General features: G+C 42.7%; 1 pseudogene; it reads left to right on the forward strand.

Moving 5' to 3' along the window:
- Positions 1–270: 270 nt before the first annotated feature.
- LOC131228880 (endo-1,4-beta-xylanase 5-like) lies at positions 271–13,522 on the forward strand (annotated as a pseudogene).
- Positions 13,523–14,389: the final 867 nt, after the last annotated feature.

The raw sequence follows: 14,389 nt of genomic DNA on the forward strand, positions 1-14,389 counted from the left end.
AGGGCAAAGATCAAAGTATCATGATCTTCCATTCTACAAGAATTATGGCAAATTGTCCAACCATGGAGGGGCCCATCATAATAAACCGTCTGGATCACCAATTCATGAGCCTGAGATGTATGGAATTGTGGGTCTCATGATCGTATGATTCCTCTTAATGCAGAACCATGGTTCAGTGGTTAAGGCTATCAATCTGATATTCTCCACCATGAATGCATCACAAGCCCAAAATCGCCTGGATAGAACAATCCAGACCATTCGATCTGTAGCATGCAGATAGACGGCTATGAAAGAAATACAGCAAGTGAATATAAAGGAGGTGAAAGTGTAGACAGCTAGGATCTTCCAAAGAGGGATACTTTTTTTGGGCAGTCCCAACTACAAGGGAGCCTATTAGATTAGCGATTTAGTTCAATAATCTGTGGGCCCCATTTGTAGGGTCTGGTGCCATAGGAGAGGACCACCAATCCTACGTCCTGGAGCTCCAAAACACCAAGGGAGGTAAGAAGGAAAGATCCAACTACAAGAGGCCTAAATTTTACGCATGGAACACGTGCACAAGATCTGGGCCATTTATCTGGTGGGCCATCGTCAATGGAAGAGAATTCATACACCTTACAACCCATGGATGAGAAAGAAAAACAGAATACCTTGCGTAGAGATGCTCTACTTTTTCAGGAAGAGAGTGTAAGACCTCTAGTAGGTGCTCCCCCACATGATAAACGGTTTAGATCTGACTATTGGATTAGACTTATTGAGCATGTGGGTGGACCCCACTATGGATGTAATGGTAAGCTTGGACTGTAATATATGGGGTGGAGACTTGAGGGTGGTCTGTTAGTACCAACGTACAGAAACCTAAGAGGAAACTTTGCAGGGCCCACATAAGATATTTGTGTCTACAGTTTTGAATGTTTTCAACGGTTGACATTTCTATTTTAACTGTTTCCTTGTCGTGTGGCCCATCACTAACGTACGTGGGTGTTTCTGCTTGATTTTTGGATTCCCAAGTTGAGAAACTAATGGTCGGAGTAGATTTCTCGCGGGCATCAGTGGGTCCCACAAAGCTAGCTTACGACTACAGGAAAATCTCAAATTGAGGAAGATTCATGAACAACCTCATGCATCCACGTAAAAAGAAACAAGGGTTTTTTTTGTCACAAACAGAGAAAACTGATTTCAATTGAATTTAGGAGTATCTCATCTATATTTCAACACCCGACACACACCAACGTTGCGGTGGGGCCCATTACTAACGTACGTGTAGGGCTGACAACCGTCGATCGGTCCACTGTCCAAATGCTGGGGACAAGCCATTCGAAATCTTGATCACCAGCCCCACGATCAACGTTCGTGATGAGCCAGGCCCAATCCCGCGGTGAATGAGGCCATGCGCTTTATTTCAAGCCCTCAAGTGGGGCTGGGGCCCACCATACCACCACATGCAGAGACACGAGAGAGGCATACCTTTCGCGTTTTTCTTCTTCACAGAGACTCTTTGTTTTTTCTCTTCTCGAGTGTTTTGTTGAGAGATTGAGAGAGTTGGTGGAAATACTCTTATAATCTTTAAAGATGAAATGACCGAAATGACCTTATCTTCTATACTTTCTAAATAAGTAATGCCAGACTTCTGGAAGGATGCGGCTCCCCTATATCCCCGGATCCACTGAATTGCGGTGCCAACCGTGATGCATGTGCCTTACATCCACGCCGTCCATCCTTTTTAACAGCTCGTTTTAGGACACAATCAAAAAATGAAGCAGATCCAAATCTCAGGTGGACCACACAACAGGAAACAATGGTTATTAAATACCCACCATTAAAATTTTCTCGGGGGCCCACCGGAACGTTTATTTGCCATCCAAGCTGTTGATAAGATCACAAAAGACCTTGATGAAGGGACCACACAAATATCAGTTTGATCCAAAACTTTTGTAGCCCATAAGAAGTTTTGTGTCATATGGTATGGTCCACCTGAGATTTGGATGGCACCAAAGCCGTATCTGCCGTGGACCCACGTATGGAACCCAATGCGTCCAACTGGTGCACCCGTCTATGAAGAACATAAGAAACAAGACCCATGTCTTTCCAATCATCCGGTGGGCCAAAATTACAATATACACTCTCCAAAAACAACCTAATTCTTGTGTGGCCCACATAATGATTGGACAGGCATGATCTTTAATTCTTCTATTCATCATGATGTGGTACACCTGTTGAACGGGTTGGATGTCACACGCACATCATGTGAGGCTCCAAGGTGCTCGACTTCATTACTTTCCTAGAAAAAGATAGATAAGGGCATTAATGTCATTTCAACTCTAAAAAAAACAGAAAGTAAACCTTGAATTGGACCGTTGGACCTGGACTTTCTATTTTCTAAGTACACATTCTCCTGGCATAGGTGTTGTGATGAATGCTCCGAATCTCTCCATTCCTAGCCATCCTATGGAAGAGGAAACGGATTGGCTACTCCCCCTGCCACCAGCCCGGTGGCTTGTGATCAGTGCTCTCTACATTTCCCATTTGTACGGCCTGGTACCATAGGTAGAGGTGGGCACGGGAGGACTCGATCCTATGTTCTGGTGGGCCATCGTCAATGGGAGAGAATTCATACACCTTATAACCCATGGATGAGAAAGAAAAACAGAATACCTTTGCTTAGAGGTGCTCTACTTTTTCATGAAGAGAGTGTAAGACCTCTATTAGGTTCTCCCCCACATGATAAACGGTTTAGATTTGACTATTGGATTAGACTGATTGAGCATACATACGGTGGGCCCCACTGTGGATGTAATGGTAAGCTTGGACTGTAATGTATGGGGTGGAGACTGGAGGGTGGTTTGTTACTACCAACGTACAGAAACCTAAGAGGAAACTTTGCAGGGCCCACATAAGATATTTGTGTCTACAGTTTTGAATGTTTTCAACGGCTGACATTTCTATTCTAACTGTTTCCTTGTCGTGTGGCCCACATGTGTATCCGCTTGATTTTTAGAGTCCCAAGTTGAGAAACTAATGGAAGGGAGTAGATTTCTCACGGGCATCTGTGAGTCCCACATAGCTAGATTACGACTACCGGAAATCTCAAATTGAGGAAGATTCATGAACATCCTAATGCATCCGCATAAAAAGAAACAAGGGTTTTTGTCACAAACAGAGAAAACCGATTTCAATTGAATTTAAGAGTATCTCATCTCTACTTCAACAACACCGGACACACACCAACGTTGCGGTAGGGCTGGTAACCGTAGGGCCAATGTCCAACTGCTGAGGACACGGCATTCGAAATCTTGATCACCAGCCCTACGTTCAACACGTTGGTGATGAGCCGGGCCTAATCCCGCCATGAATGAGGCAATAGACAATCGATGCATTTCCAAGCCCTCAAGTGGGTCCCACCATATCAACACACATGCAGAGACGAGAGAGGCTTACCTTGGGTTGTTCTTCTCGATTGTTGTTGAGAGAGGGAGAGAGAGGGTGGCAGCAGTTCTCTTAATAGCTTTGCAAATCTTTCTAGAAACTTGTTTTTGGAAAGAGATGAAATGACCGAAATGACCTTTATCTCCGATTACTTTCTAAAAACTGACGCCAGAATCCTGGAAGGACGCGGCTTCCCGGATCCACCGAATGGCGGCGCCAACCGTGATGCATGTGCGTTACATCCACGCCGTCCATCCTTTTTTAAAATTTGAAGCAGATGCAAATCTCAGGTGGACCACACAACATGAAACAACGGTTATTAGATACCCACCATTAAAATTTTCTCGGGGTGCCACCGGAACGTTTATTTGCCATCCAAGCTGTTGATAAGATCACAAAAGACCTTGATGAAGAGACCACACAAACATCAATTTGATCCAAAACTTGTGTGGCCCGCAAAAGGTTTTTAATAGTCAATCACCGCTGTATCATATGGTATGGTCCACCTGAGATTTGGATGGCACCGAAGCCATGTCTGTCGTGGACCCAAGTATGAAACCCAATGCGTCCAACTGGTGAACCCGCCTATGACAATTATAAGAAGCGAGACCCGTCCACCAATGACCTTATTAATAGGTTTGATAGCAAATAAACATTCCCGTAGCTCCAAGAAAATTTTAATGGTGGGTGTTCAATCATCATCGTTTAAAGTGGTGTGGTCCACCTGAGATTTAGATCTGCAGCGTTTTTTGGATCATGCCCTAAAATGAGCTGGCCAAACGGATAGACAGCGTGGATATAATAAAATACATCAAAATGGCCATCCAACTAGTGCTATGATGATCTTCAGGAACAAGAGCGGTGCGGATCCAATCATCCGGTGGGCCACAAATTTAAAAATAAAAATACACATCATCTAAAAATCACCTAATTCTTGTGTGGCCCACATGATGATTATACCGGCCTGATTTTTGGTTGGACGTTGTTCATGATGTGGTACAACTGTTGGACGGGTTGGATGTCACACGCACACCATGTGGAGCTCCAAGATGCTCGATTTCATCACTTTCTTGGAAAAGGATAGCCGAGGGCATTATTATCATTTCACCTAAAATAACCTTGAATGTGGACAGTTGGACTTTTTATTTTCTTAGCATACGTTCTTCTAACGGAGCAGATCTCCTCCAACGGCAGGAACTAGCCATTCATTCTGTCACGATTCAAAATTCCGTTTTGGACCTTCCCGCGTTTTATCGAGACAAAACTACGGTGCATTGCGAGAGTTTAGCGATCTACATGCGCACACACAAAAGATTGTACGTGTGGCATGTCTTTTTCTCACTCAGATTGGGTAGTGACCCCTCCACTACCCAAGGCGTGGTGGAAAAGCTCTGTTGGCCCACCATGATGTATATATTTATTCACTTGAGCTTTGAATCTGCCTCACTTTCGGCTCATGCCTTATAGCTGGCAAAATAGATAGCAGCCAGATAAAACACATATATCATAGTGGGCTAACAGAGCTTTTCCACCATAAGATAGATTTCAGTAGTGGAGGGTTCACTACCCAATCCGAGTCAATGGCAGGCCTGGATACTCCGTTTCTGGGATGCCCTGTAGACCAAGCTGTGCGACTTAGTGTGATGTATATGTTTTATCCACGCCATCCATCTGTTTTACCAGTTTTTTTCAGCATGATAATAATAATAATAATAATAATAAAATGAGCCAAATTCAAAGCTCAAGCGGACCACATTACAGGAAATAGTGGAAATAATGACACCAGTATTAAAAGCTTCCTAAGACCTGCTGTAATATATATTTGCAATCCAACTTGATGATTAAGTCACACAAACTCGGATGAAGGAGAAACACAAATATCAACTTTATCCAATTTGATGATTAGGTCACACCCCTGGTGCAGTGATACACTGCGGCCAATATCTAGGCCAGCATATGGGTAGGCCGTCTTTTAAATTTTACATGCATACTTTGGAGTAGAACCTAACCAATAAACTAAAAGTCTTAGAATTGTTGAAATGCTTAAAGTTAGACTCTTTAAGCTATTGGGCTTATAACATCTACCACGCTCTATAGCTCTTTAAACTATTAGGATTATAATATTTTACCACGCTTCACGGCCAGTGTCCATCGCGGCCCCCTCTGCAGTGGTACTCTAGCCTCTTTTTCAAGTAGCCCTTTCTAAGGAAAGGTGGCTACACTCAAGGTCATCCAACTAGCTGTTTTCAACGGTAGGGATCATTGTCACCACTACTTCCTGTGGCGTGGTCCGCTCGAGCCTTTGATCTGCCTCCTTTTTAGGCTTATGCCCTGCTATGATGTGTGTACACATTTATTCATTGGATAATATATATATATATATATATATATATATATATATATATATATATATATATATATATATATATATATCATGGTGGGCCCCACAGAGACCTTGACAGGACCGTCCGTCTCTATCTAGTTCCTGGTGGGGGTAGTACCCAATCCGCGCCGGCCATCCTCCTGGGACCCAACAGCTGAATGCTCTTGATCACGTAAATGTGTGCCACGTGTGCTAAGATAGAGTGCTTAATACCTAATTTACCTTTCCTTTCCTATTTATTTTCCAGTGCTTAGTTGAACCTCAAAAGCCTCAATGTGGAGGAGGAATCATAGCCAATCCTGAATTCAACCATGGTTTGGACGGATGGGATGTGTTTGGACGTGGGATGGTAGCAGAGAGAATGTCCAAAGCAGGGAATAACTTCATCACGGCGCACAATAGAATTTAGCCATCCGATAGTTTTTCTCAAAGACTTCATCTGGAGAATGGAAAGCTCTACACTTTTTCGGTAATTTCTCATTAATTAGCATTAGAAAAATCTAAAAACCCGGTGTTGATTGGTGCCGTACGGGGGGCCCCACCAAGGAGTAGCCAAGAAAAGCAACACCATGCTTGTGGGTCCCACTGTATGGTCGCTAACCAGTCTTCAAGGACTCAGATGGGCTATAGGCTAAGGTGATAGTTCACCACCATTTCTAATATGGAGATGGCTCATCCACCATGCACAGTAGATCTCCCTAACTGAACGATCTTGTCCATCAGATCTCATTCTCCGAATTTGTTCTGCCGACAATTTTATTTTTCACGATCTACTTAATAACTGCCGCTATCAGTATGATCTTCGGGCTATGATCCATCGACAATGGGCCTCAAGATTTGGACGGTCCAGATTGACTTGCATGTTTTCGAATGTACAATGGATGATTCACTGCCATTTTGTAAATGGTGTTGGATTATCACCGTTGTTTGGAATGGCAACTGGGCTCGGGTCTGTAATAGAGTTCTGTTGGTTAGGATGGGCCTGATCCGATCCCAACAAACGGGCCGTGTATGATTTTTATGCACGACCATGGGCCTGAACGATTCAGATTAGAAAATGGGCTGGTGCTGGGCCTGACTTTCAGGTCCCATGATAAACGGTCAGGCTGCGGGCTCTGGCTGACGGGCTAGGTGTGGCCCATTCCATCGTTAAACCATAGTCCAGCCCGGACCAGAATCGCCTACGAGCTTTGTGGGGCCCACCATGTTGTGTTTACGAAATCCAATCCGTCCATCAGGTAAGAACCTTATGTTCACCGTACAGATAAAAGACTAGCCTGATGAAAATTTCATATGGGCCAAACGATTCTGAACAATGTGAAATTGTGCCTAAAACCTCCAAGCTCATATGGTGTGGCCCCCCTGAGTATTTAATCAGGTTGATTTTTGTACCCTCCCTTCGTCCTTGTTAGCCACACCTGATGAACGGGTCCGATGAACGATACACACCATGGGTGGCCTCACACATGAGCTTATGTTTGGTGTTCCATCTACAATGTTCCCTGCGGTGTGGCCCACTTGAGTCGCCTATCTTGCTGATTTTTGTATCCAGGGCCTACACTGAGGATTGCACCTAATGGACGGAGTGGATGTCACACAGACAACATATGGGCCCGCAGATCATCGATGTTTTATGCTCAGGCCCTGTCGAGGATTCCAGTAATCCAGTCCGTCCAGCCCTTCAGTTTGCTTATGATCATGTCCCATGGGCCCCACAACATGATTAGGACAATTTGCATTTGCTCTGAAAATTACAATTTTGCCCTCTCAGCATGGGTACAGATCAGTGAAGGGAGTGAAACAGTTTTGCAGTTGTAATAAGAAGTGAAAAGGGTCAGCTCACACAAGGGGGCACAGTCACAGCTAAGTCAGGATGCTGGTCCATGCTCAAAGGAGGCTTCTCTGTTAATTTCTCTGGCCCTCCTGATCTCTATTTTGAGGTGAAATTGCATCACGGCCGTCCATTCGGGCACGCGATCGTAACCAGTACATCTTTGCTGAGAAAATGGATGGCCCACCTGATGAGTGTACCAACACACAAGTCGAATAAGAGACAATCATACCACATGTTCCGTGACGAAAATACCCCACCACGCTTCATGTGGAATTCTAGTACTATTGGGTTGGGCCACACATGTACACTGACTTTGCCGTAGGGAAGCAAGTGATGAGGTGGATCACCGTCTTCCTTAGGGATAACTACTCCGAATCCACGGAGCTCTCTGGATTCCTCATATAGTTTCCTTGAATGCACAAGAGATAAAATAGAAATAATTTCTAATAAATTCAAAATTATATTAATTAATAATTTAAAAAAAAAAATTACTCTCCTTTAAAGAATGAGCTCAAACCTAGGATGGAGTTTTAGACTCAAACTCACTAAAAACGTGACTTATTATAAATAGTAAAGTTACTATTTATAGATGGTCATCATTCCTACTAGACTTCATGATTTTCAGCCAAAAATAGTAAGTATCCAATTTGGCCGCATGATTCCTACAACGCAAAGGATAAAAAAGTTACGATTGAACTAAAACTTACTGTTTATAAGGAAAAAAAAAAACGAAAATAAAATGGACTCTTGACTGTCTGATGGAATCTCACAAATCAGGCATGGGCAACACAGTATGGCGGGGTTGGTTGGCTAAAGTAGCTTCTCCTGAAAAACTCATTTCGGTTTGCAAGATATGACTGGTTTGCAAGATATGACTATTTTAAGGTTTTGATAGTCTGGATCATTTTTGCCTCGGCCTTCTCTGGTCCATCTTTGCCATGAAAGTGTCCGCGGCCTGCTCTACATTGGAATTAGTGATCTGTTTGTTCAGTACAATGTGGCCCACCTGGATGACTTGGGGGCCGATTTTATTGCAATGGCACACACATATGGGCCACACTTTGATGAAACAGCTTGGAACTCGCACATTCTAAGAAACCATCTTTTTAGTTTAGAAGTTTATAACTGATGGCCCTTCAAATTTCTTCCAGTAACTTGGTTGAGATCAACCTAAAAACTCACGTTCATGAATGGCTGAGATTTATCGTGTCGATTGACGAAGACATGAGATTTGATTTCCTGTATATTTTTCCAACAAACTGCCACTTCCACAAAGTGAAAATACAGCTATGGAGATTTGGGTCGACAACATATCACTGCAGCCCTTCACCAAAGAGCAATGGAGATCTCACCAGTTGGAAAGCATAGAGAAGGTACTATTACTAGCTCTGATCTGTGTAGTTGTAGCAGTAGTAGATAACATAACTGACGCAGGGATGAACGTGATGGGGTCTCCTCACAGAGACTTCTCGAATCCACGAGGAAAGAAAGCAAGAAAATAGAAATAAATTCTAATAAATTCGAAATTTAATTAATTCTTGAAATAAACGAGTTTACAACCCTTTAAATGGGGATACCAAGCAATGAGAGAGAAATCAGAAGCAAATTATGACTAAAACTCCTAGAAATTCAAAACTTACTATAAATAGTAAACTTACTATTTATAGACAGTCATGATGTCTACTAGTGCGCAAGGTTTTTGACCAAAAATAGTAAGTGTCCTATTTGGCTTTACCAAGCTGTTCTCCTAATTATTCTAAGCACTTTTCATGTTGGACACAACTCCTAAAGCCCAACGGATGAAGAGTTATAATCAAACTAAAACTTACTATTTATAGTAAAAACGGAATTAAAATAGGGAAACGACCATCGATCCGGGGGTATTTCGCAAATCTAGCTTGCATAACCCGGCGTAGCAGGGTTGGTTGGCTAAAGTAGCTCGTTCTACCCCAAAATCATATATTTTACGCCTGATAACTCATTCTAGATTGTGAGATACGCACAATCTAAGGTCCAACGTTCCGGATCACTTTTATCGTTGACCGGGCCTTTTCTTATCCATCTTCGCCATGAAACTTTCCGCGACCCGCTCTACATCAATAACAAGAACAGCTACCAATACTTACCGATTTTCGACCCTTACGCTTGCTTGAGAAATATCACAAAAGAACCATATGATTCAATAGAAATAGAAACAGAACAACCCCAATAAGACTAGCAATGCTTCCAGACCACCCATGTTGTGGGCCTCGCTGTGGATGGAGCAACACCCGACGATTAAATAGACTAGATGATCCACGCCTTTCCTTCCGAGCCCACAAAACAGGTGGCTTAAATGAAAAAAAAAAAAAAAAGTGCGCGAGTGGAAAATTTGAAATGGTTCAGATCTTTGATCAATGTTCGACTTTTGTATATTAGTACAAGATGGATGGTCTGGATCATCTGACCATGTAACTTCGTAGGCTCGCCGTAGGTGGGCGAAGGGCCATGGACCTAAATGGAAGGCTACACCTCTCTCTCCAGGAATCAGTATCCTTTTTACTTATGTGCCTAAACACCAAAACCAAGCTCAGTTATCAGATGACATCATCAAACCATACTTCAAGTACTCAAAAGCAAACTCCACTCAACTTTCCCAAGTCAAATCGACTCAACCAGATTTTGATCTGACTCAAGAAAAACTCGATCTGGTCATTCTAAATCAAAAAATGAGAAAAACTAGACTCAACTCACCACAACTCGATGTTATTTGAAAAATTCAGAAAAACCCATACAGGTTTTTGTAGAGCTTATCCCAGTTGCCGAGTTGAATCGACTCGACTAGGTTTGCAGTTGAGTTTTTGTGTTTTAAAACCATGAATCAAACACTCTCAAAGCCTCAATATCACCTCTTTGATGCCAGTTTCAATTCAATTCATGCAGATACGCAAGACCAAGGTGGCATTCCATGCAACTGATGCCCATGGAAATCAATTGGTAGGATCCACACTCTTCATCAACCAAATCAGGCCTACCTTCCCATTCGGCTGTGCGATGAGCCAAAACATCCTCGTGAATGCGGCCTACTGCTCCTGGTTCACTTCCTGATTCACTGCCACCGCCTTCGGCAACGAGATGAAGTGGTACAGCACCGAAAAACAGCCAGGACATGAGGACTACACGGTCCCAGATGCAATGGTTGCATTCGCTGAGCAACGCCACATTTCCGTCGGCCGCCACAATGTTTTCTGGGACAGCCCAAAGTTCCAGCCATCTTGGGTGAAGAACCTATCATCCATACTACTCAGAGAGGCATCAGCCAAGAGGATCCAATCTGTTGTTTCAAGGTATGCAGGCTGGCTTATCGCATGGGACGTTGTCAATGAGAACCTGCATTTCTCCTTCTTTGAGGACGAGCTTGGGCATAATGCATCTGCTGCATTCTACGCCAGAGCTTGGGAACTCCTTTTTCTTAAAAATAAAATAAAAATTACACACGCGCACACACCCCACACACTCACGCTGGTGGAATTTCACCACCTATGGATACTCGAACCCTTGACCGGGTGTTGAAACTCCCGATAGTCTACCACCCGAGCAAGAGTAAGGATCAACGACGACCATGTTCATGAATGAGTACAATACAGTGGAAGACAGTAGAGATAGGCGGGCCAGCCCCAATAAGCACTTAGAGAAGCTCAAGGAGAATAGGTCGTATCCGGGGGAACAAGGGCTTGTTAGCAGGGATTGGATTGCAGGCACATTTCGGATCAGGCCCACCAAACATTGCCTACATGAGAGCTACCATGGATGTGCTGGGTGCAACAGGATCGCCTCTGTGGCTTACAGAAGTAGATGTTGGTGTGGACCCAAATCAGGTGATTCATGTTCTTCTTCTTTTTTCAACTGTGTTTGAAGGCGACTAGTTACCAAAAAAAGAAGGCAACTGATTGGACAGCTAGAATCATCTGATCAGCTAGTTTTTCAAGATTGGGCCACCCACATATAGAAAGATATGGATGGATGACCCAGATATGACGCCCACCCGCCAATTGGATTGTACTTGGCTACGTATGCACAAGCCCTTGAGGGAAGATGAACTCATCTATAGGATAGCTGAATGGAATTAGTTGCCCATCATTTTTTTAGTTATAAGATAATCCCAGCTTCAAAATGCTTTTCAAACAATCCTCACCATCCAATTTGTGGTCTTTTAATTCACATCCTAATCATTGCGTGATATTTTGGGCCAGTAATCCTAAACATCCAATTAATGGCCTGATTTTTTGGGTGTCCATTCATCCTTGTAGGGAACATCTTCTGAAGGGATTGAATGGCATATATAAAACACAGCGGGCCGGCCTCACACACAATGTAGAAGGTTTTTAAGTCAATCTCCATCACAACTGTTCCATGCGATTTGGACCGCAGATTTTTGGGTCGGCCCTATTTTCGGGTGCCAAGGACAACATGAGTGGGTTCTCATGATGGATGGATTGGATGCTTGGTGGGCTCCACACATCACCTTTTAGGTTAAGCTTAACATACAAAGCTTTGTAGTGGATGAACCAATCAACTTCTCTTTGATGTAGGCCATCAATGGTGGGGGCCACTGAATTACATCTCTCATCGCGAAGGCTGGGTCCCCCATGATGTTCGTGGCGGACCTCACAGTCTACAAAATCAAGCACTACTGCAATCCATCTGCCTTTCACCATTCCTCCCCTTGGCTAAGGTGGTTTGCTTATCGCTATTTTCTTCTTATTTTCCATCAACAGGCCCAGTACTTGGAAGAGATAGTAAGGGAGGGGTATTCACACCCTGCTGTCCAAGGCATAATCATCTGGTCGGGCCCCCCGACCTCCGGTTGCAAGGCCATGTGCTTAACAGGCGAAGATTTTATGAATACCCCATCTGGAGATGCCATGGACAAGCCCATCTCCGAGTGGAAATCCAGCAAGTTGATAATCACAATTGATAGCAGTGGCCCATTTGAAGCCCCATTCTTTCATGGAGAATATAAGGTAACACTCACACACCCACTAATGAACTCATCTACCACCCTAAATTTCAAAGTGGAAAAAGAAACTTCACAAGAAGCGGGACATGTACAACATGTTCATATTCATGCATGAAACATCTGCATTCAGAATAAATCGCATTGGTGAGTCAGCGTGTGTTAGAATTATTTATGAAGTTGATTGGATCGTCCGGTTTTTTAATTTAAGTTCAATACTATTAGATAAAGATTATGGTAAGTAGTTTGATGTAAGACTAGTCACCAATGTCTTTATCTAAGGCTAGAATGGAAAGAAATCAGGTCATAGGGGACAGCTATTGATGAGTCCTACTGATTTTGTAAAATATGATTATTTCAAATGTTAAATTTCAATTTGAAGTCAAAATTTACTATCGATTTACATTTTTTAGAAGAAAAATGGCTTCATCTCAAACACCAATAGTAAATCTGATAACCATAAGGTCTAACTAGAAGTAGTAAGATTGATTCTTTTATTTTTTATTTTTTTTTAATTAGCATGTTAGTACACACACGACTGTTAGCCACACCCCCACTTAGGAATCAATACCAAGACCTCAGTGTAGAGACGAGGTTATCTTCACTTAGTCTACCACATGAGCTATAAATTGGTGTGTGATAGCAAGTTGATCGGTTAATTCACTAAGAAATGGGAGGTAACACTTGATTTTGTCAGTGCCATCCAACTGAATCCAATTCAATCGTTTACTCAATGAGTGAATTTTCAAGTTTAACTAACCCTTTTTCTATGATTATATCAAATTGGAATCTGCTCATCACAAAAAATCAAACGGGTGTGAGCTTCACCAATTACAAAGACCTGCCTTTGGCATCCAACACTGTATTGATTCCAAGTTTCTAAGGAAAAAGACATCAGAACCTCACCAGTAAGAAAAAACAAAAAACAAAGAAGAACCCAAATGAAACTTTCCTTATCTCCTTGCCCTCAGAACAGATGAATATACAGCTCTAATAACAGAACACAGAGCAGAGCTTACAGCATCATAAATCAACGACAATCTCCTCTCTTGCAAAGCCCAAATAGTCGACGCGCAGAGACCCAACCCTTCAATCACTGCCAACAAGATCTCCATCTAATCAATAAGACCTTTTTCTCTAAGAACCTCCTTCCACGCTCTCCTTTAAGAAATCATGGAAAATGAGACATGGGTTTTGAAGAACAGATCAATCTCTACAAAACCCATGTCTTGGAAACGATTTTAGATCTAAAACGTACGAGAATTTTGGTTCAAAAAGCAATGGTTTTTGATAAGGGGATACAGATAAGGAGGCGTCAGCTATTTCCAAGAAGCTTCCAAAGAGATATCTTTTCCTATCGGTTAGGGAGATAGATTACCATGATGGCATGGTGGTGACTCTTCTTCCTCACACGTGGCACTCATGTACGGCTATCCTGACCATCCAAATAGTTGGAAAGATGATGTATGGAGAGTATGTCTAAAATCATACTGATCAAGCAATCCAAACCGTTTGTTACATGGCTAACAAATGGATGGTTAACACCAAAATAGTGAGTCGTCCAAATTCAAGGGTGAATTCAGACCGTTATTGTTATAATCTCAACCTAAATTTTCGGTTATCGATCCATACATAAACGGCCACCAATATGGACGGTCTGGATTTCCATGATAATTCCACGTGTACAGTTGACGATTCATCCTCACTTTTAGAACGGTGGTCAATTATCATAGGCGTACAGACAGACAAG

Source organism: Magnolia sinica, chromosome 16 (genome assembly GCF_029962835.1).
Source record: "Magnolia sinica isolate HGM2019 chromosome 16, MsV1, whole genome shotgun sequence".
Classification (NCBI taxonomy): Eukaryota; Viridiplantae; Streptophyta; class Magnoliopsida; order Magnoliales; family Magnoliaceae; genus Magnolia; species Magnolia sinica.